Below are 21,950 nucleotides of genomic sequence, written 5' to 3' on the forward strand. Positions count from 1 at the left end.
ACTGGTTTGAGTCTTGTAAGCAGCTCTAAATAAGACTTGCATGAGCTATGAGGTTAAGTCAATCCTGGCTCATTGGGGCTATTTGAGAATCTGGGTCCAGAGGCAGCCAGGCCTGTGGTCTCCCAGGCTAGCAATTGACACAGCGGGGCCAAAGCAGTCAGTTGACATTCCTACCCAACCCAGGGTTTCCCTGGGACAGTGAAGGTCAAAGCTGCCACCTGCTCTGCTGCAGTTGCTCTATTAGCTTTCTTGCCCCCAGGGGCTCCTGTCCCCAACTTAGTCCCAGGTGCTCTGAAAGGTCACCACCAACAAGGAAAGATGTTTGTTTTAATAAGCTATGTGCTATTCTACCATTCTAGTCTCCAGCCTAGAGGCAAGAGATGCCAACCAAACTAGTCTAAGGCAGAATGCTAGAGCCGCAGGAGCCGCTCTCCTCTGCCGTCTGGGCCCAAACCTTTGGCCTGAAGGGCAGGCAAACCACTTGATAGTTTTAGCTCCCCTTCCAACTTGTGTGTAATATTAGGGAAGCCCCTACCTCTCTCTGAACCTAGTTTCTCATCTTCTGGTTGCTATCCCCCAACCTCTTGAGTGGCAATGGCAATGGGTGGTTCAGTGGAGGAGCTGCCCTGGATTGTAGAGGAAGATGTGTTTGGTCTTAGGCACCCCAAAAGGGAATGGGAGGGAAAAGCTCTGCTGATGTTCTTGCCTCAAAAGCCAACGAACACCTTGTCCTCCTGTTTCCTCCTGATTGAGTCATCGGCTTCTAACAAGCACACCCACTAAATGGTCAGGCTTCCCATACACAACTATGTTCTAGATAGAGTCTCACGCCTAGAGTGCCTCAGCTCTCTCTGTCTCTAGTTTCCAGTCTCCCCTGTCAACATGTTATCCTACTAGCTTCTCCTCCCAAAGATTCCAGTCCCGACCTAGTCACTCTCCTACTCTGCAACCTAATCATCTTCTCACCGCACAAAACCTAGGGCAGAAACTGGTCCACTCTAAACAGACACCCAAGTTTCAGATTAGAGTGAGCATCCCGGTCCACGAGGCCTCCCTGACTGTCTACATCCATCAGCGTGTAAAGCCTGCCTTCCCCATTTGACTGGTAGCCCCGGTTCACTGGCTTCTATTTGTCTGGGTGCTCCCAAGGCTGTGTGATAAGGGATACTGAATGTTCTGGCAACGCCCAGACAGGAAGCTCTGCTTCCCAACTTAACAGTGACCCTGCTTCTGGCCCTAGCTTCTGTTATCCCCACAGTAGGAACCAGAGCATCTACTTGAAGCTTACAGCGGGCACTGTACTATTAGGTGGCACTGCCTGGCAGAATGCCATGCCCTGGGGCAGAAAGCAAAGACTCGGGAACATCCAGGTAGGAGACCAGAAAATGAGCTCTGCCTAAGGGTGGTGGCATTCTACCCCGGAGGAGCTATTAGTTCTTCAACTTAGCTTAAGTATAGGCAATAAGGTTCACCTGAAACATTCGTGAGCTCTCATTCCCTCTTCTGTCCCTCTCTGGGCCCGCCAAGTCTCAGTGCTGGCTTATTTTGACCCCGGGCCACCACCTCTTCATCCTACTCCCCTTGCCTATTTCCCTTTCCTTTTGCTGAAGCCAAATATAAACTCCTGGGCAGGAAATGCCTTAAAGTAGCCTGGCCCCACCCTGGGATCCAGAAAAAAAAATTGTCTCTGACAGAAAGGAAATGGGCCTTGAAAGAAGTGACCTCTTCAAGAAGCGAGCAGACGCGACTGCTCCCTTCAGTCCTGAAGCCAGCAAGAGAGAGGGCTGGGGTGTGCACGTGGCCAGGGGTAGGGCTGACCATGTGAGTGCTGGGGTCACGGCAGGACCATAGGGAAGAGAACTCCAAACGGCTGTAAAAGGCCTGCCCGGACAGCATTGTGAGGTAAGGTGGGAAGACTGAGGTTGACACCCTGAAGACACAGCTGCTTTCCATCCTGGTTTTGTGCCTTGTTAGTGGACTGTGCTCATATTAGGCAATATGGATGATACCAAAATTTAACAATTAACAGCAATGAATAGCAGACACTAATAGTTACTGAAGAGTTACTGTCTTTCCACCCAAGGACTGCACAGATGGTATTCCTTGGGCTGCAAAGTTTCCCTGTGCCTCACTGCCTTTACCTCTGAAATAGGGTTGTGATCACAGAACCAAGATGATGGTTTTTGCAAAGATCAAATGAGATAACAGCCCATTTATCCTGTATGTGCATGGTGGAGGGTATGTGCCTAGGTATCTGGGGTGCTGAAAACAGGGCTAACCACTGGCCTCCCACTGATCTCACTGGCCCCAACCTGTGCTCCCCACATGCCCAGTACGAACCCTTAGCCTGAAATAGTTCCCATCTATGAGAAAATCACTAAATCATCTCGCATTCCATTTGGTGGTCCCAACAACCCTGTCCAAAGCAAGAAATGACTACTGCACAAACGAGCCCGACACTGTGAAAGGGCAGGGGTCTACTGGGGGACAGATGGAGCAAGGAACATGCCTAAATGCCAGAACCCTTTCTGCCCATGGGTTCCCATTTCAGCCCCTCTTGGATTTCCCCTCTAAGGCCATCCCTATGAACCATGGATGTATTCAAGTAATGGTACATGAGTACCAGGCCGTATGCTAGGCACCGAGGTCAGAAACTACAACAGAAGCAGAGCTCTCCCAGTGTATTTAACCAGAGATGGTGCCTGGCGCATCTGCCTCAGGAAAGCAGAGACTAAGACAAACTTTCCTTTGAGGCACCCCTGAAGCTTGTTTTGGAGACAAGATAACAGGGAACAAACTCCAAAGCAGGGGAGCTGGCAGCTAGCACGACCTAAGGAAGGAAGCTTGCAACCCCCGAAAAGTCTAAGATGGGTACACTTGCTGGTGGTGGGGAGGTTAGATGTTCTGGGTAACTCCCCCACCCACATAATCCCAATACAAGCATGGGCCACATGAGCTGAAGAGATCTCACAAGTGTTAATCCACCCAGCCTTCTCCCTGCCCCTACCCACCCACACTTTCTAAATAATGCAACCGGTTGTCAAGACAGCACATTAAAGTGTCTCTTCTTCCCATGACACCCAGCCCCCTGCTCCCCATCCTCAGTGCAAGAAGGTGCTAATAAAGCAGACCTAGTGCCAATGCCAGAACCACCCCCAAACCCTCCTACAGGCCCTTCCCAACTCCAGTGAAGCTCTAGTTTAGAGTCTCTATCCCAAGATTTCATGGTTTTCCTCCTTCTACCTTAGAGATGGGGGTGGCGGGGCAGAGCCAGTAGGCCAGTGGTTTGGGGACTGAATGCCCAGAAAGACGAGTTGCTTCTAGATATGATGAGCACTTGGAGGGAGAAGAGCGGTGTAAACCGATGCCCTTGCCTCCAGGCCAAGCATCTAGAAGGAGTCTGCCATTAAGGTTACGGGAGGTATCGTCAGAACACCTAGGTCCTCATTTTATCCCTCCCCTTCAGTTGTCTGACCTTGGACATGTCTTTTCTTTAATTGCTTCTTACTCGTCTTCTTTATATGTCATAGCTTTAACTGCCTCACAGAATCGTCACAGGAGCTAAGTATGGTAAAAATGTGTCAAGGATTTAGAAGAGGTCACTATGATTGCATTCTCATTACCACAGTCTGCTGCAATGTCACAAATGCCACCAAAGATGACCAGAGGAAGAAGCCCTACAAGAGAAGTTTCCTAGACGTGATAGAATCTCAAGTCACAGGAAGTCCAAACCCCATGTACAGAAGTGGTACCCTGGAGTCCTGCCTAACCCCAGGTCAGTGAAAGACAGTGGAGTAACAAGGCTGCACCAAGGACTACTTAGCGGCAACTGCACGGACACTTTATTTACATAGCTGGACAGCCTTGGGAGTCAGGTACACGTCTCCTTGTTGTTGGCAAGCGCAGGCTCAGAGATGTGAAGCCACCCAGGGCTTTGTATGAGACTACCGACCAAGAGCTCACATCTCACAACAGCCTCTTGTTCAGAACACCTTGTGTAGAGAGCTCTGCTCCACTCCGGGCCTTTCCCACATGCCATTCTTTCCTTCACTTTCTTTCCTTTTGATGGGGTCCTATATATTCCAAGCTGGCATCAGATTTGCTATGTAGCTGAGGATAAACCTTCAACCTCTGATCCTCCTGCTCTGCCTCCCAAGCCCTAGGATCAGGAGCATGTCAGCACAACTGGTTTATGTAGTACAGGGAGTTGTAGACAGGACCTCGTGCATGCTGGGCAAGCTTTTTATCAACCGAGCCACATCCTTCAATCTCTCTATTTTTTTTTTGTCCATTGAGAAGGCCTTGCTGAGGTATAGGCTGCATATGCCACCTGTCTAGAGCCAAGCCCTTCCGACAGCATCCCTGACCCTGCCCCGCCTGATTTGAACTCAGCTTACAGCAAAATGGTGGGCCACAAGTACATACTTCAGACAGGCCAGTCTTTGGCCAGTCCAGATAAAGGACAGGAAATCCCAGGCCACCTCCCCTGGAGGTTGCTCCTTCTACCACAGGAACAGAGTTGCAGGCGAGGCAGAGGATCCTCTGTGATGAGGACGCTGCCGAGTCAGCCTCAGCTGCCTTGAGTGTGGGGGTGGTTTGAGAAAAACAGGGAGAGCCGAGTGTCGTGACCTGGGATCCAAATATTGCCCCATTGGAAGGTGTTCTCTTCTCCTGAGCCTCAGATGGGTTTCCCAAAGATCACATTGAAGGGATCAGGGCAGCTACTTTGCTGGGCTGTTCTGAGAACACAGAGGGACCATGGAAGTGAAAGGGTCCTGGAAACTAAAGGAACGGGACTGACTGCTGTCATCATTGCTTGTCACAGGAAGGGATGACTGAGCTGGTATTTCTCTCTGCCTGATTCACTCTTGTAGTCCCCACTGTAGGCATGGCTCACACCCATTTCTGCCTCAGAACTCCCTAAAATGCCCACCTTTCCTTCCTCCCCACCAGTTGCAGAGGGCAAATGGCAGAAAAGCAGAGTGTTTAAAGCCCCCCAAACAGGCTACATTATAATCAGCACTTTTAGCTGAATATCTATCTCAACAACCTTGTCCTCTGTCAAGGAAGATGACAGACACTAAGAGAAAGTCCTTGCTTTCCCAATGGTTCCCCAACTTTGCATACTGAACCCGAACAACAAAGCACCTGGACAGGATGGTCTAAGATGTCTCAAGATTCTGGGGTCTTAGCATCTGCCTGGTGGGATCACTAGAGAGGGCTTATTAAGATGGTCATCCTGAAAGGTTCAGAGTGAAAAGAAACAGAGAAGAATCAGGTATACCCTACTGCTAAAAGGGCCACCAAAAAAAGGGGCATGTAGTGGGGACAATGACGAGGCTGAGAAGGAGGCCGACCCAGGCCCCAAAGGAGTATTTGCAGGAGCTGAGACGGGTAGCCTGAAGAAAACAGAGGGGTCCGCTCTGTCTTCAGACTTCAGAAGGCAGAGAGAAAAGGGGGTGGTAGTCAGTTCCAAGGGGCAGAACTGGGTCTCAGGGTTAAAAGCCTCAAGGCGAAACTATTAAGTCAACAGGAGACAAAACATGCAGTCATCCCACTGATGGGAAGCAGCAGCTTGCGACTTACATTGCTCCAGGGTGCTGAAGCCAGCTGAATAGCTCCTAGACAAGCACTGGGGGTTGAGAATCTAGCTTGAGAAGGTGTGGGCCTTGTGTGCTCCAAAGGCCCTGCTTCCCGGACTCTGTTTGCATACCTACCTCTAGGGGAGATTGTGAGGAAACAAAATAAAGGTGACTGCAACAGGCCAAACCCTCCCCTGATTCCCACACAGCCCTGAGATCTCAGGAACACCTTGGGCTCCTATTCCCCAGAGGGAAAAGTCACTCATTAACTTGTGACTGAATGGGCCAGAGGGAGACCTCCTAGGACAGATGCAAACATGGGGAGGAGCTAGGGAGCAAACTGTCCAAGGCTGAGAGAACCCCAGCTGTGGCAGTAGTGGACTCAGACATCCCAACCTGGCCCAGGCCATGCAGATGTAGTGGCTGGGCTTGGGAGAATTTGTAGCCAGACCCATATCACCCTGGGGATAAGCAAAAGGTGTTAAGTGGAAACACAAGCTTGCACAGCTGGAAGGGAGCTGGGAAACCCTGAGCCCATCTACCTGTCCCACCCAAGTTATAGATGTAGAAATTGAGGCCCAGGGCTGACACATGCATTTTCCTGAAGCCACTCAGAGACAGAAACAGAGGCCAAGTTCCTGGCTCGATTAGACATACAGGGCTCACAAAATGTCGGTGTCTGTGTTCGGTCTGAAACTATAGAAAAGTGTTTGCATCCTAGAACCTTCTAAATTGTGTCTGGGTTGTGGCCTGACTCTTTCCACCTTCCACTGCCCGTCTAGATACAGGATCTTGGTGAAAGACTTTATCTTCCACACCGGAGGCCCTCAGTCTCTCAGCTAACTGGCTCCAGTCCCCTCTCCCCTCTTCCCATCTCAGCAGCATGTGGGATTGGACACTGGGCCTCACACATGCTAGGTATGAATGAGAGCTGAGCCCCACCCCCTTATTTTGAGGCAAGATCTTGCTAGGTTGTCTAGATGGCTTTTGAACTTATTCTGTAGTCCAGGCAGGCCTTCAACATATTATCCTTTTGCCACGACTTCCTAGGTAGCTAGGATTACAAGCTTGTGCTACCAGGGTCATTGATTGTTCTTTTAGGCTCCGGGAAATACCTCAATCCCTATCTGATTCTAAAGCCTACACAAAAGTCAACGGCATCTAACGTGAGTATATATACTTCAAACAATAGGAATAGCTACCTCTGTTTGTCCAAACAGAGAACAGAAGGGCAGAACTGTAATTGGCTCCAGAAGTTTTCATGACTGGATATTTGTCAGTATCCCTCTGGGAGGATGGAAATGTTTAGGATGGGGTCCCTTTAAGGCTTGGAGTGGACAGGGAGTTAGTTAATGGCCATCCTGTAGAGGTGACTTTCCAAGGTGGTTATTATGTGGCTCAATTATTAACCAAGCAGTGGCAGGACCCCAGGCTGGTTGGAAAGGGGCCACTCCTTTCCCAAGGACAGCCCAAGAGCAAGAAGCTGTAGCCAGGCAGGACATTCCAGGGGTCTTTCTCCCTGACAAGACAGCCTGCAGTGGGGCAGATGAGGGCGGAGGCCTCACCCTGCCCACATGGGGCTGGAGGAGGGTTGGCCCGGAAATGGAGGAAGTCAGCACACCCTTAATGGGGAAGGAGGGAAGAGAGAGACAGTGAAGGGTTTTTATCATAAATGAAAGAGGAAGCTCCAAGCTGGGCCTTAGTGATTAGATGACAGGCTGGGAAGGACGCTCATCCTGAACGCATCCTGTTTTGCTTCAAATTGGCCTCAGGGTCCCAGAGCTGGGGAGGGGCCTGGACAGAAAGCAGCCTCCCAGGAATTCTCCCAGGCCTGCTGACCTCAAACTCTTGGGTGGCCCCTGAGCGCAGGAGGCAAGTGGGAATTAAATCTCTCTTTTGCTGCTAGAGGAATGAAGGCAGAGTTTCTGGAGTTTCTACAAGAAGCTTCTACAGGTCAACCTTGGGATCAGGAGCCCCCAGAGGCAGCTAACATCTGCTACTGGCAATGTGACATCTTTGTAAAACAAAGAGCCCAGGGTCTCTAACCCTTCTAGCCTCTCTTCTCTGGTTCAGATCAAATGTCATCCACTGGTCAGTCACCCCCTCAGTCAAAAGCAGTTCCCCTCTGCTGGGAACTCTAGGGCGAAACAATGTGAATAGTGACCAAACCTCTGGTGAGTGCGACACTGTGGGACTACGTTGGGTGTGATAAGGATGCTGTGGTTATTTTGTCGCAAGTCCTTATCTTTTAGCAAGACATACTGACATATTTTAGATGAACTGATAACATGTCTGGGATTTGTTTCAAAGTAATAAGAAATGGAGTGAAGGAGCAAGGAGTATTGGGTGCTTGAGATCTACTTACGTCGTTGTTTCTCCTTTTAAAAAGAGGCTTAGAATTGTTCTCAATGTCTTTAAACCCTCTCTGAGGAACATCTCAGGCCACTGAACCCCAAGGTGGACAGCAGAGTTCCCCAGGGTGTGTCTCATAACCACGGATCCTCCATGAGAACTGGAGCTGAGACTGACTCTGATGACTAATCATCTAGATAGCAACTGGTAGCTTACAAAGCACTCCGCGCGGAATCCTCTCATTTAATCTGGCCAAGCGAAAACCAACAAGAAACTGTTGGAGGCACTGGGAGAACGAGAGACTAGATTTAGACCTCCAGGTGTCTAGCCCTCTGATCCTGTGTTCTTTGTTCTGTGGCACCATGGACTGCTAGAGAACTTAACATTTGGGTTCTCAAATCCCTGCCTGTGGCTGTGGTACACAGGAGCAGCGACTGCTCAGCATGCAAGTCCTCAACAACATGGAGGGCCACGCCAGAGGAAACTCAACACACAAGCCAGCACTTGAGACTTGTGATGGTGGCCCTGACTGGAGGCCTCTAATCCACTGACTCTCATCTACAAGAACCCGTGTATGTAAGCACACACACACACAAGTCAAGTCCCCGAGTCACAAATGAAAAAAAAAAAGCATCAATAAACCCTTGACCAACAACCACATGACTGGCACAGGGCTCAAAACTCATCTGGGGTTGCGGTGTGGGAGGGAATTTAAAACTCACCAATGGCTAGCGTGTATCTCAGTACTGGAATGATTGCTTAGAATGCACCAGAACCAGGGTTCAATCCCCACACTCCAAGCACCAAAATAAAGTGACCCCTGCCCACAGATCCTCACAGACTTTAAGACATTGAGGAGCCCATGCCTCTCATTCCAAACCCTGAAATCATTGACACCCTCACCCTGAGCAGCTAAGTGACCCAAGGACATAAGACTTGATCCTACCCAAATTGGGAGCTCAAAGAAAAAGTTCACTTTTTCACTCAAGAATAAACCAGCTCCTTCTTTCATCCAAAGACCGTTTTTCCATCCTTCCCTCAAGAACTTGCCATTCACGGAACCTATGGCTAGACCAAGGAGCTCCAGAAGTTAGCTAACAAAAGGCCAAAAAGCATGTTGGCCTAACATTCCTCCTCCTTCTTTTGTGACTGGCCCGCTGTCCTGTCCCTGCTGCTATGCTTACACCTGGCTCCAGAGGTTCCGTGATCCCATTGCAATCTGTGCTCCCCCAAATAGATTTTTTTAAACAGATGGATGGCCAGAGATGGTAGAGAGGGTGCATATGAGTAAAGTACAATAATAGCATGTAAGTATGGAAATATTATAATTGACATTCCTTATTTTATACATTAAAAACTAAGAAAGATAAAAAGATAGAAGGTCAAAGTTTGGGCCTCTTGGTATCTCCTTTCTTTTTCTCCCCTGCTCCAGCTTTAGAAGTATTAAGGCAGCATCTTTCCAAGACTCATTGCCCCCATCCTCTGCATCCACACAAGGTACACGGCTACTTCGCCATCTTTCCATCTCCGGATATCATCTCCAGGCAGTCTCTCAGGAAGGCAGGAGGGACCCACAGATGCTCACAGAGGCTTGGTATTCTTCAAAGGGTTGTTTGCAATGCGGAAGGAGAGCAAGCAAGCAAGAGAAAGCAGCCCCTTTTCAGTATGCTGAAAATTTCAGTCCAAGGAGCAGAAATTCCAAGGCAAGAGCCTGGATGAAAGAGCAAAGCTTGGAAGTAAGGACCAACACCAGATGACCCGTGAAACGGCATCTACAAGTCTAGGATGGAAACATTTACCCCCACCCCTCCCAGACGGTCATTCTCCCCGCTGGGCTCTTTCCAGTCTACTAGCCTCCTCGACTCCGCCTGAAGCCATCTCAATGCCTGGGGCTGCCCACCTCCAGTTCCTAGCAAAGAAATGTCCCCCTTTCATTCCAGGAAGGCGAAAACAAGAGGAAACTCAGACAGCGAGGATACAGATGGCACAGGCAGGGACTGCAACCCTTAGAGTGGGTGTGGGCGCTGGTGGTGCGGCCCGAGTCAGGGTTTGAAAATAGCCCTGGGTGATTCATTACTCTCTCCTCCCAGGATTACTGGGTGCTCTGAGTGAGACCCAAGAAAACCAGGACACCAGTACTTTGGCTGAACGTCTTGTCGAAGTACAATCTCTGGGGTCCCAGTCATGTGTAAGTATAATCTCTGGGATCCCCCAAAGTGAGAAACCTAGTGTCTGGAAGAAAAGTCCCATCCCTCCTCATATTCAATTAGATCACTGCCTAACCCAGAGTCTCCCCCCAGCTACTCTAGCTGCATAATCATCCTAAGACTTGCCAACTGCCTAGCTCCAGTCACCCCAAGTATCTCGGAGACCATCTTCCTTTACCCACCCATTGGGAGACAGGGTTCAGGCACCGAGTTAGCGACTCTCAGAGACCTTCTGTTACTGAGATCTAGCTGCCACTTGAGGTACCGTTGAAAACACTTGACACTCACGAAAGCATGACTCGCCTGAGGTCACATGAACTGGCAGAACCCCAGTTTCCTGCGTGGTAATTTAGTGCTGAACTTGAGCAAGTAGTGGAAGAGACACGGAGAGAATCCTAGACTACCCAAGTTAGAGCTCCCCCAAAGTTCCATGTAATAGCCTATCGCCTGAACTTTTCTAATTTAAACTTCTGTGGAACTTCATGGCAAACTGAGTTCCAGAAAGATGAGACGTATTCAATAATATTTATTAACTTGCTCAATACAGCTACCTCGAACACAGGAGTACACTCACAGGTGTTGTCCAGGTGGGAAGGCAGTGAGGCAGGGGGCCGACGGGAAAATCCAAGGGTCTGAGGCCTTCCCTGGAAATGCCCCCCAAAGTAGGAGGGCAGAGTGGGAGAGCCCCCAACTGAGTCCCCAGGAAGGCCGAGGAGCCAGTCAGGCCCGGGGATCCTCAGGCCGCCAGACCGGCCCATTTGCGGGGCTCGAATGGGAGAGTGCAGTCGGCGCACTCGCTCAGGAGTCCCCAGTTTCGAAAACTCTGAACCCCAGCCCCTAAGCAAAGGCAGCGCGGTTGGCTACTTTCCTTCCTGCCTCCCGCGTCCTCAGCCCAGCTGAACTGCCATGAGATCGGCAGGGCCACAGCGCCAAGGAGGCTCGGCGGGCCACCAGAGCCCATGGTCTGTCTGAGTGTCCCCCATGACGTCGCCCCAACACTTACTTGGCAGCCGCGTCCACACAGAAGCAAAAGAACAGGAGGCAAGAGCGGGTAGGGCTGCTGGATGAGGACACGCGTGGAGCCAGGGGTAACGGTGCCAGCCAGAACAGCAGCTGCGGCAGCTGCTTAGCCGTTGTCAACGGGACTCCGCTCGCTGCGCAGGTGGGGAGGGAGGGAGCGTCTGCGAGTAGGCTGCATAGATGCTCCGCCCACCTACAGGTCCCCAGACCAATGAGGGCTCAGTCCACCCTCTCCACGTCTCCTCCCGAAAGCGGCCCAAATAGAGTGGGCGGGGCTCTGCCAGGAGCGCCTCTAATGCCCTGAACCCGTGCCTTTCCCTCGGGTCACACCTCTGGAGCCAGGAGGCACAAGCCCAGGGCCCAAGACAGAGCTCGAAGGAACAGAGTTTAAAGGAGCAAGGAGCGAGTTGGCCAGGCACGCAGACATATATTTATTGAGTTCTGAATGTGTCTGGCACTTGCATGCAGGCTTCAAATATAAATGCCATGTGCATGAGAGAGTTTAAATGACTTGTTCAGGGTAATTTATAGTAAGTCCAGAAGACTGCTTCAGTGGGATCCACAACTAGTAGAGACAACCAAATGAGAAAGGAAGAAACCCCAAATGTGACAAGGATGTTGTCATTCCTACCTTATTCAGGCCAGCCTTCTGTAACCTCCCCGCTGTCACCCTCTGCCCCCTGCAAGTCCAAACTTTACTTCCACATAGAAACGCATGCGGAACTTAGGGCACCAAAGTTAATTATGGAAGGAGAAGGCTTCCAGGAGTTCTGAAACCAAATATCACCCCCGCCCCCCAGAAAACTTGTTCAAATTCAGTAAGAAACCATGTTTGAGAATTAATTTCTTCCTTGCCTTGCCTGTGAAGTTTCCAACATAAGTTGACGAGCTGAATTTCACTGTGGAATTGGGCATTCCTATTTAGCCAGGGCTAGGAGTAGCCAAGCTCCCAGGGCACTGCAACTATGTTTACAATGACAGAAGCTACAGAGAGACTACTTATCCTGGGTTACTCAGCGAACCCATGGCAGGATTGCAGCATTGACTTGCACACTGGTATTCTCTCTATCCCTAATAGATGAGTGGACTAGAGCTAAAGCCATCAGACCTCGGGAACTGCATCCATCTCACTGGATTGCTGGAGTATCCAACGTGGCAGTTTGCTCAAGGTCATTGGAGCCAACGACAGAACCAGGCATCCTGCCTCCAGTCTACTAGGCCAAACAAATCTCCCCACCTTCCTTCCCAGCTAGCCCTCGTGAGAACCAAAAGAGTGACAAAGAACAAAGCAAGGCAACCTTCAGTGTGTGCTCACCCTAGTGTGTGCTCTCCCCTAGCGTGTGTTCTCCCTTAGTGTGTGCTCTCCCTTAGTGTGTGCTCTCCCCTAGTATGCTCTCCCCCTAGTGTGTGCTCTCCCCTAGTGTGCTCCCCCTAGTGTGTGCTCTCTCTTCCCCTAGTGTGTGCTCTTCCCTAATGTGTGCTCTCTGCCTTTCTCAACAGAAGGGCTACAACTGGTATCTTATGACAGTTTTTCTACCCAAGTGAGCCATGTCCCCACATATCTTAAACATGGTTTCAGCCTGTACACATAAATTCACCCCCAAGCCAAAATCCTACCAAGAGGCTCTAATCCTTATGATGGGTAGGAAGCCTCTTCCCTCAGGAAGGGCTGTATATAATATTCTAAGCATGCTTTAGGGTCTGAATTGAAGTCAAATGTGCATTGCTTGCACACAATGCTAGAAAGGACTTACAAGTGGGAGACCTGCTATGGTCTGATCCGCCAAGAAATCATGTCAGAACTGAACTCATCTACCCCATGGCACTGAGCACAATGTTTTCAATGGTTTCCCAGAAATGTTCACTAGTAGGCGAAAAATGCTAAAAGACACTTAGGGGTAACCATGATGATCTTATAGGCATATGAATAATGGAAAACCCAGTTTAACATTCAGTAGATACCACTTTTTAGACAGGATTCCTATTTGTAGCCCAGGTTGCCCTCAAGGTCACATTGTTCTTGCTTCACCCTCCTAAATACTAGGATTATAGACTTGGGCTAACACTTGTAATTTAGTAGATTGTTCTAACTGGATTAAGATTGTCTAGGTTCTGAAATACCAGTGTGTGTGTGTGTGTGTGTGTGTGAGAGAGAGAGAGAGAGAGAGAGAGAGAGAGAGAGAGAGAGAGAGAGAGAGAAAGAGAGAGAGAGAGAGATGCATACAAGTGTGCACGTGTGTGCAGACTAGAGAACACCCTCCAGTGTCATTCTTCAGGTGCAGCTGACCTGCTTTTCTTTTCAGACAGGGCCTTTCAGTGACCTGGGGCAGGCTGGCTAGACTAAACCTGCTAACCAGCAATACCTAGTCCCCCAGTGCTGGAATTATAAACTCACCACCATGCACAGTAGTTTTTATGTGGGCTCTGGAGTAGAACTCTGGTCTTCACGCTTGTTACCAAGCAAGTCACTGTCCCAGCCCCTCTTTGTGTTTTTTTTTAAAGCAATAAAACCAGGGATGACAAAAGATTGAAGTACAAAAAAAGCACCACCAAAAACGTAAAACAGCATGAAAAAGTACAAAACCTAGAAAATGCTATCAATTAATACAGCGCCATTTCCACAGTACCTGACACAGAATGAAAACATTTTTTGTTGCAACACACTCTCTCTTGAGAAACCCACACCCACATCTTTGCTCCTTTTCTTTAAGTGCCTCTCTCTTCCCTACCTCTGCACTTAAATACACGTTAAGACATCTTTCTTAATACACACTAACTTTGATTCAAAAACAAACAAAAATTTTGATGAATGAGCAAACTTTAGTCCTAACGTTTATAATGCATAGTCATGCTACTTCGAAATAACCTGAGGGTCATTTCTTTGGCTCTTTAAAAAAAATCTCCCTCTTTTATCTTGAGAACTTCAGAAAGACTAGTGTGTTCAGTCTCATCACAAGATAGCTCAAGAGCGCCTTCAGAAGTACCCGCCTCTTTCTTCTCCCCGCCTCAGCCCGCCCTGCACAAGATGGATATTCTGTAACAGTGCCTGGAAAGGATGGGGGAATAGTGCCTTTTCCCAGGAATTTTTCTGGAATGCAACCTGATCGCCCTGGAAATAAGCAAAGCCTGCAGGTCCTGGCTCCCCGCTTTCCCACAAAACCCATTCTTGCCTGGGTATTCTGTGGTGCTTCACTGCCACTCGGGAGACCAGCATAGTCATCAGGCAGAAAACTGGCGATGAGGTTTTCTTTATTCTACCACTACCACAGGTGAGCTTTGTCGTATAAGGGGAAGTATAACAAACTCTTGAGGCAGGTGTTCAGTGTACAAAACCCAAATCTAACCATGACCACATGCATCATTTTCCCCACCTATGAAATGCAAATGAAAACCATGGTCTTGTTAACTTACATGGCTGTTGAACAGACGCATTGAGATCGTGAATGCTGGAACTAAATCCTAGGTATGGACAAAGCCACTGAGCATCCTAGCTCAGGAAGCATGAGAGGTGCCAGTTCTACCACTTTCTGGCAATGCCATCCAGAACAAGTTGCCGTGACACTGTTAAGTACCATTCTTTTCACCTATAAAACAGGAGCTGTGTGTGATAGCTAGTGGGCAAAGTAGAGACAATGCATGTGAGAGTATCTTGGAAAGGCTGGCCACAGGCAGCAGAACAGTATTGAAGGAACCAGACTCTCCTGGCCCGCAGTGGTAGTGAATTTTTTTCTTCTGGGATATGCAGAAAGTACCTCCAGATCCAATTACCCAAAGCCTTCCTCTAAGATCCTTGGATCCTAATAAGGGTTGAGATGAGAATACACTCCTCTCTCTCTCTCTCTCTCTCTCTCTCTCTCTCTCTCTCTCTCTCTCTCTCTCTTTCTCTCTTTCACACACACACACACACACACACACAGCCTGAAACAGGAACTCATCTGGCCATTGCAAGCAGACTCATGGCCCCGCTCTGCACCACATGAGATGAGATGGACCCAAGGAAGGTACCAGACAGATCTTTACTCTATTCTTTTTCATAGAGTCTCCGAGCACAGACTGGCAAAAGGTTGTGGGGAACTCACCCTGAGAATGTAAAAACAGGGAAAAGGATCCTCGGGGGGGGGGGGGTTATACTCCATCTGCTACACATGGCTCTCACACAGGGGCTTCCATACATTCCTGCAAGCCCCATTCAAGACCACAAGAAAAACCTGGTTCTTGTTGGGCTTGCAAACCCCTACCAAGCCTCATGAAAGGGGTCTATTGCTCATGCTTGAGCAACATGAAACCATCCTGGTTCATATAGAAAATACCACAGAGGCTCAGGCCATGGGTTGCAGACTAGGTGGGACTGTCCTAGCATGGTAGACTAGAGACAGCAGGGACAGCTATTTCCTCAATGGCCAGTGCCAAGCAACTTGTGGCCACCTCCTGGCACCCAAGTTAAGCACTGGAGATAGGCAGCCAGCCTTTTTTTTCATACATGCATGGGATCTCATCCTCAGAACAAATACCAGACCTGCCAGACTGCCAGACCCCCCAACTCTACCCAGTGAATGCCCTGCCACAACAGTGGAACAGGCCCCATTCTATACCAATATTCTCCCTGGCCTGGCCTCACTGACCCATCTCCAAGTAGCCAGAGGATTGCTGCTGTGGACAGATGGAGCATACACATACTCCCACCTCCTGAGGGACTGCCACCTACCCCAAACCAACAGGTGGGTCACCCTGACCAGAGTTCTTGGTGCTTGGTGAACCTGACACAGGTATCTAGAATAGGATGTTCACTCAGCTATCACAACCAATCCTGCCCTGCCTGCCCCTGCTAAGAGGGTTACAGTATGCAGAGGGGAGGTAAACATATACAGGCCTACATCTAACACTTTTCCCTCAACACACACACACACACACACACACACACACACACACACACACTCAAAGTCCTGGTCTGGCCCTCAGCCAGGGCTGAGGCTTTCCATACACTATCATCAACCTTGCCTTTCTGGAGTTGCCATATCACTGTGGGGAAGCAGGGGCCAGCCCTCACACAGAGAATGCCTAATTCAAACAGGTGGGTAGCCTGAGGCCAGGTCCCAGAGGACACGCAGGGAGGGGCAGCAAGGCTCAAAGGTGGCTTTATATCTCTGGATCACCAGATAACCCCAGGAAATTGATTCCTATCACACGCACACATCCATCCACACACCAAGACATCTGGACCGGAGGCCAGGATATTGTAACTCTGACCTTATCCTGCTTCTTTTGGGAGACCTGACAGGGTGCTCTGCTGGCTCTGGACATTAGCGCATCCTGTCGAAGACTGTCTGAGGATCTCAGAGAGCCCTGTAATTTGGCACTTCGAGTTCCATGATAAGGAAACCCGACACCGTTGCCTATTTCCTCCCTCTAATTTGGATGGGAACAAGAGGAAAATCTAGGGAAAATAGGAAGTAATGACTGGGAATTTTAAATGTCCACAGAAAGATTTTTTAACTTTTAAAGGGATAAAATGCCAGACACGTTAGCATGCTCCTGGGGGTTTCATAGAGAGCTTGGGATGGAGTTTCCAGGCAACAAATGCCAGCTAAAAAGGGTGCTGTCATGGTGGGGGGTAGCCGTGGTGTGCATCTGAGACACCGGATGAGAAGGTGAGAGGCTAACCCTTTGAAATTACAGAGGACATAGGGACCCACTATCTAGATGCTAAGATCCAGAGACACGGAGTTCAAAAAGAGACAGGAAGGATAAAAGGACAGACCGACAAGGGGCTGGTAAGGGAAAAACACCATCAAGGGTTAGTCATACGGAGGGACAGACAGGAAGACAGGTAGGAGAGTGGTCAGCTTGACACCAGAGACAGTCTCGTAGGAAGAGATGGTAAAGGATATACTCCGTACAAATACCAACTGTGTATTTGTAGCCAGATTGTTGAGCGGAAGCTGACAGCAGAATCCTTAATGACCAAGCCTGCTGTATAGTCCAGAGGAGAGGATGGGACACGTATGGGACCAAGCAAGAGCTGGTCAGGAATTGGAAGAGTAGAAGTTCTGAAAAAAAGGAATTCTCAGTAAGGGGTCGAGCTTTAGATCAAAGAGACCTAGGCTAGAAGATGAAAGTGTGACCAGACCCTAAGGGGAACTCGAATTTCCAGAGCCTACAGGGAGGAAAGCTGGCTCCATCACCCAGTGCAGGTCTGCTAGCCCCTGGTCCCACCTGGTGCCCTGCAGACCCCAGAGAATCCACATCCATGGCTTTGGGAACCAACAGGCAGGGTCCCAGCTCTGCCCCTCAGATATGTGTCCTGTGGCCACCCCGCCTGTGCCCTGCAAGAGTGTAGACTGAGCTCAGAGTGGAAACCGTAGAGGGAGGGAAGTGGAAGGGACAATCTGATTGTGGCTGCCCCGTCCACTGGCCCACTGGTGAGGACTGGAAAGTTCCATACTACCCCCCCACACTTTGCTCAGGACCTCCCCTTCCTAGCTACTAGGCCTTCTTTGGATACCTCTACCAGCCAGCCACCCCACCACCATTGAACCAACTCTCCTGACAGGCCTTTTGTGTCTGACCGCCTATGTAAGAAGGGTTTCACTACCACCTCCCTGCCCTTCCTACTGTCATATGTCTATGTGAGGCACTGGGGGTCTCATTAGTCACAAATCAGCCCCTCCACTTCCTATGTGTTTCAAATCTTGCCAGCCCAGTGAGTGGCATGAAGAGACTATGCTGCAACCAGACGTAGAGAGGAATGGCGGTGATTCCCCGCCATATTGGTTAAACTCTCTGACTCAGTTTACTTCACCCACCCTCACCCTACGTTCACACTGGTTGCTCAGTGTGCAATGAAGCCATTAATATCAACAAAGACATCTTAGCACTCTAGTATCAAGAATCCCCTGGAGTGGGGGCAATCCTTATAGACTCCCTTATGCTACCAATGGAAAACTAAGGGCTAATACTACAAATGATTTGGCCATCCTTTAGTGGGGGCAATTATCTCTATGTGGCAGGGCTATCTGAGGTCTGAAGAGCTTTGAATATGGCATCTGGGATGGAGTCCAGCCTCCATAAGGAAAGATTAGTGCTTTCAGGCTTCACCTCACTAGAAAGCATATAGCCACCATGTGCTACAAGAAAACTTATTTTCTTTTTTCTCTTTTTAAAAAATTGTTTTATTGTGTTATACATTTTTCTCCACTCCCTTCACTCCTTCCCCTCCCCCCTTTAATCCTCCCCTAAGATTCCCATGCTCCCAATTTACTCAGGAGATCTTGTCTCTTTCTCCTTCCCATGTAGATTAGATCCATGTATGTCTCTCTTAGGGTCCTCATTGTTGTCTAGGTTCTCTGGGATTGTGGAATGTAGGCTGGTTTTTCTTTGCTTTATGTCTAAAAGCCACTTATGAGTGAGTACATATTATATTTGTCTTTCTGGGTCTGGGTTACCTCATTCAATATGATTTTTTCTAGATTCATCCATTTGCCTGCAAATTTCAAGTTGTCATTTTCTTTTACCGCTGAGTAGTGCTCTACTGTGTAAATGCACCACCACATTTTCCTGATCCATGGTGGCAGGTCTACCTTGGTTGTCTTCAAGCCAAGTGAAGCCAGAAAATTGCCAGCTCTCAGACTTGGTCACTTCTACTCCAGTTCTCCTGACGATTAGTCAAGGGACCAAGATTCTCCTTCTGGCTCTGGGAGAACCATGACATAACCTGGGTCATTCATCACACCAAACCTCAACTTCCTTGTTTGTAAAATAAGGATAATAACCCCATGGCACAATGGGAATAATCAACATATCAACACAGCTTGTACCTCTTATCATCTCCAAAGCATGTTCCATATTCCCATTGTAGCACAGGTCTCACACCACACACACACACACACGCACACACACACACACACACACACACACACACACACACACACACACACCCTAGCTCCATACCTTATCCCTTTAACTTGGGGGAGTCACAGATTCCATTTGTGAGTGTAGGCTAGCCAGAGAGTTTGCAGTCGGTTTTTGCTGAGATCTGGGCTATCGCTTTAGGAGACTGTGGGCACTGGAAGGGAATGAGAGGGCTACATTTTGATCTCTTCTCCCTGGGGTAATGGAGGCACACAACTATTTAGTGATCAAATGAGTGTGTTTTACACATGGGGGTGAGGATTTGCTCAAGGTCACACAGTGAGTCTTTTTCAGAACTAAGAAGTCTGACTCTGTCCCCTTCCACCCAGCCATTCTACATCCCAGAATCCTTTCTGGCTCTCTCCCAGATGACTATAGTAAGTGAGGAGCTCGCTTCTCTCTTCCTGCCTTCCAGCCTATCCCCAATCATATTCTGGGCTAGGACAGTTGGCCATTGGGATGGCTCCTCTGCGCTGGGTTTAGTACTGTCAACTGGACCTTGGGACATCTGAGTTTCCGGCAGTCCCTGTCCTGTCCCTTAGACAGGGGCAAAATCTTCCTGAGGAAAAGGAGGCTCCCGTCAACTTCCTTCAAGCCCAGGAGTCTCCTTTTTGCTCTGTGCATGGGACGAGAATATGGAACACAGCTCCTGGGTGGCAGCAACTTAGGAGGAAGGGCGGCAGCGGCCATTTCCTATCCTGCAGAGGCACCTCCCTCCCCATCTGTCCCTCCCTCACTTCCCGAGTTCTGTTGCTGTCACGGGCCAGAACAGTGAAAGGAAAGGACTCCGAAGACTGCTTTAAAACCTGGAAAGACCACAGAGGTCACTTATTCCCACAGCCTCCCCACCGAAGGACCACCAGCTCTTGCAGCAAGGGAGTGTCTTACTTAGCCCCTTACAGTGTCGAAGGACCATGGCCCTGGTCAGAATGGATGTCTAGTCAACAGTGTTGCTGGGAATGGGTATGCAAGAGATAAGCAAATGAAAAGGATTTCTGTTGTTGTTTTACGACACCAGCTCTTTACGTGAATCCTAGGCGGGCCTTGAACTCTCACAGCAGTTCTCCTACCTTAATCTCCCAAGGGCTAGGATTACAGGTGGGTACTACCATACTTGGCAAGAAAACATTTAGTAAAAGCCAAAGTAGACCCAGCACCAGCTCTGTGTCAGTCATTGTTCCGGGGCATTTAAAGTAATATTGAACGTTTACAAAGACACTCTAAAGTAGACTTGATTTTTCATAACCCTCACCGTTGCCTCCACTTTACCTGTGAAGAAACACACAGAGGGTTGTCACAGGCGCGCAACGTGCCGCACAGCCTGTACGTAGCAATGGCCGAAGGTGAAGCTGGAGAGCTATTTTCACCTGCTTAATGGGGAGGCTCACACTTCAGAGTTGCTGGAACTTTTGCGTTCATTTACCCCCTAGGGGCTGAGGGAAAGAATGCTGAAGCTGTAACCTGAAGCTTTGATTCTGAGCAGGGAATGTCTTTGAAGTCCCTGCTCTTATCTAAAACACCCTTGTGAATTTTCCAGTTGACTAGAGTATATGTCCCCATTAATGTTTCTTCTTTACGCCTTTAAGTTGGTTTGGCATCAGAGGACAATGGCTAACTTTGCTCTCATGGGTTTCTATGCTCCCCGACCACCGCTTTGTATCCCAGGAATTCCAGACACTGGGGGTAGGACAGGCCCTCAGTCAGTTAGAATAGCTAGCATTTGTCATATACCTTTTTATATGCTGAGCACCTTTGTCATACAATCTTTGTGATTCACATAATGCCTGTCTGTTTACTTGCTTGTTTTTGAGGATAGCATCTCACATTTTAGCTGGAGCCGGGCTGGAACTCACTGTGGAACCCAGACTTTATCTCAAACACATGGCAACCGTTCTGCCTCATCTCCAAAGTGCTGAATTTACAGGTGAGCCTTCACACCTGGTGCTTCTTATAAACTAATCATCAACTCTGAAAAAGTCCAAGTAGTCCTGCTGCCTCCATTTTCGAAGAGAAAACTGCAGCAGAGTGAACTTGCGTAATTTGCCCAGCGTCACGGTTTGGGCTGTCAACTCTGGCTCATACCCACTATACATACTGGCTTTGAAGGCCCAGAAGAGTTTCCCTTACCCTCTTCCTTCCAGAACTTCTCCCGTGGGCAACTGCTTGATCATTGACAAGCAGCAAACATTCCAGTCAGGTGGGCAGACCCCTGAAAGTAGAGATGCGGTTTCTTTTCCCCACCCCAGCTTTCTTCCCATCAATGCTAAGACCACGGCTAGGTGGCCTACACAGTGTTCCTCTTTTCCACTTGGCCTCTCACCTGTTGCCTAATGGTTACAGCACTAGCTTCTCACCCATAGGTCCTGTGCCACCCTTTGTGCTAAACCTTAGCCTATGGAACGAGTCCATGTTTCTAAGGTTGGCAGTCAAAGTGCTGGCTGAACTCCCACCGCCAACTCAGTTGACCTTCCCAGAATGCACTATTAGCTGCATTAGCCCTCCCAGTGTGTTTCATGTGCCCGTATCTCTCCCATGAATGTTCATCGGATTTTCTTCTTACACCAAAAACATTCACATGGTAATCCCAGGATGTCTGAAACCCTTCAGGTATTATTATCTTCCCATTTTATAGGGGAAGAAACTGAGGCACAATGATGCTGAAGTATTTTTGCCCTGTCTACTGCATCTGGAAGAGTCTCACAAATGTCTTAAGTATCCCCTATAGAGAGTGTAAATCATTCCTTCTCTTTTTAAAAAGTGGGGGGGGGGGGCTACATGAGTATGTGCCCCATATGTGTGCAGGAGTCCACAGAGGCCAGAAGAGACTGTCTGAACTTCTGAGATTGTAGTTACAGGCAGCTGTGAGCTGCCAAGTGGACGC

At 49.0% G+C, this 21,950-nt stretch overlaps 1 protein-coding gene across 5 annotated transcripts in view; it reads right to left on the reverse strand.

The window, feature by feature from the left end:
• Stard8 (StAR related lipid transfer domain containing 8) overlaps positions 1 to 21,950 on the reverse strand; it is a 77,136-nt gene that overhangs the window by 21,182 nt on the left and 34,004 nt on the right. Inside the window, exon 1 of one of the 5 annotated variants that reach the window (XM_085684940.2) lies at positions 11,145 to 11,310. The exons of 3 other annotated variants lie outside the window; for them this stretch is intronic. The gene's annotated coding sequence lies outside the window, so the exon portion shown is untranslated. Of the gene's footprint in view, positions 1 to 11,144; positions 11,311 to 21,950 lie in introns of those variants that run through there. One more of the 5 variants, XM_048417828.3, reaches the window with a different exon arrangement.

Source organism: Myodes glareolus, chromosome X (assembly GCF_982192425.1).
Source record: "Myodes glareolus chromosome X, mMyoGla1.1, whole genome shotgun sequence".
In the NCBI taxonomy this organism is placed as follows: domain Eukaryota; kingdom Metazoa; phylum Chordata; class Mammalia; order Rodentia; family Cricetidae; genus Myodes; species Myodes glareolus.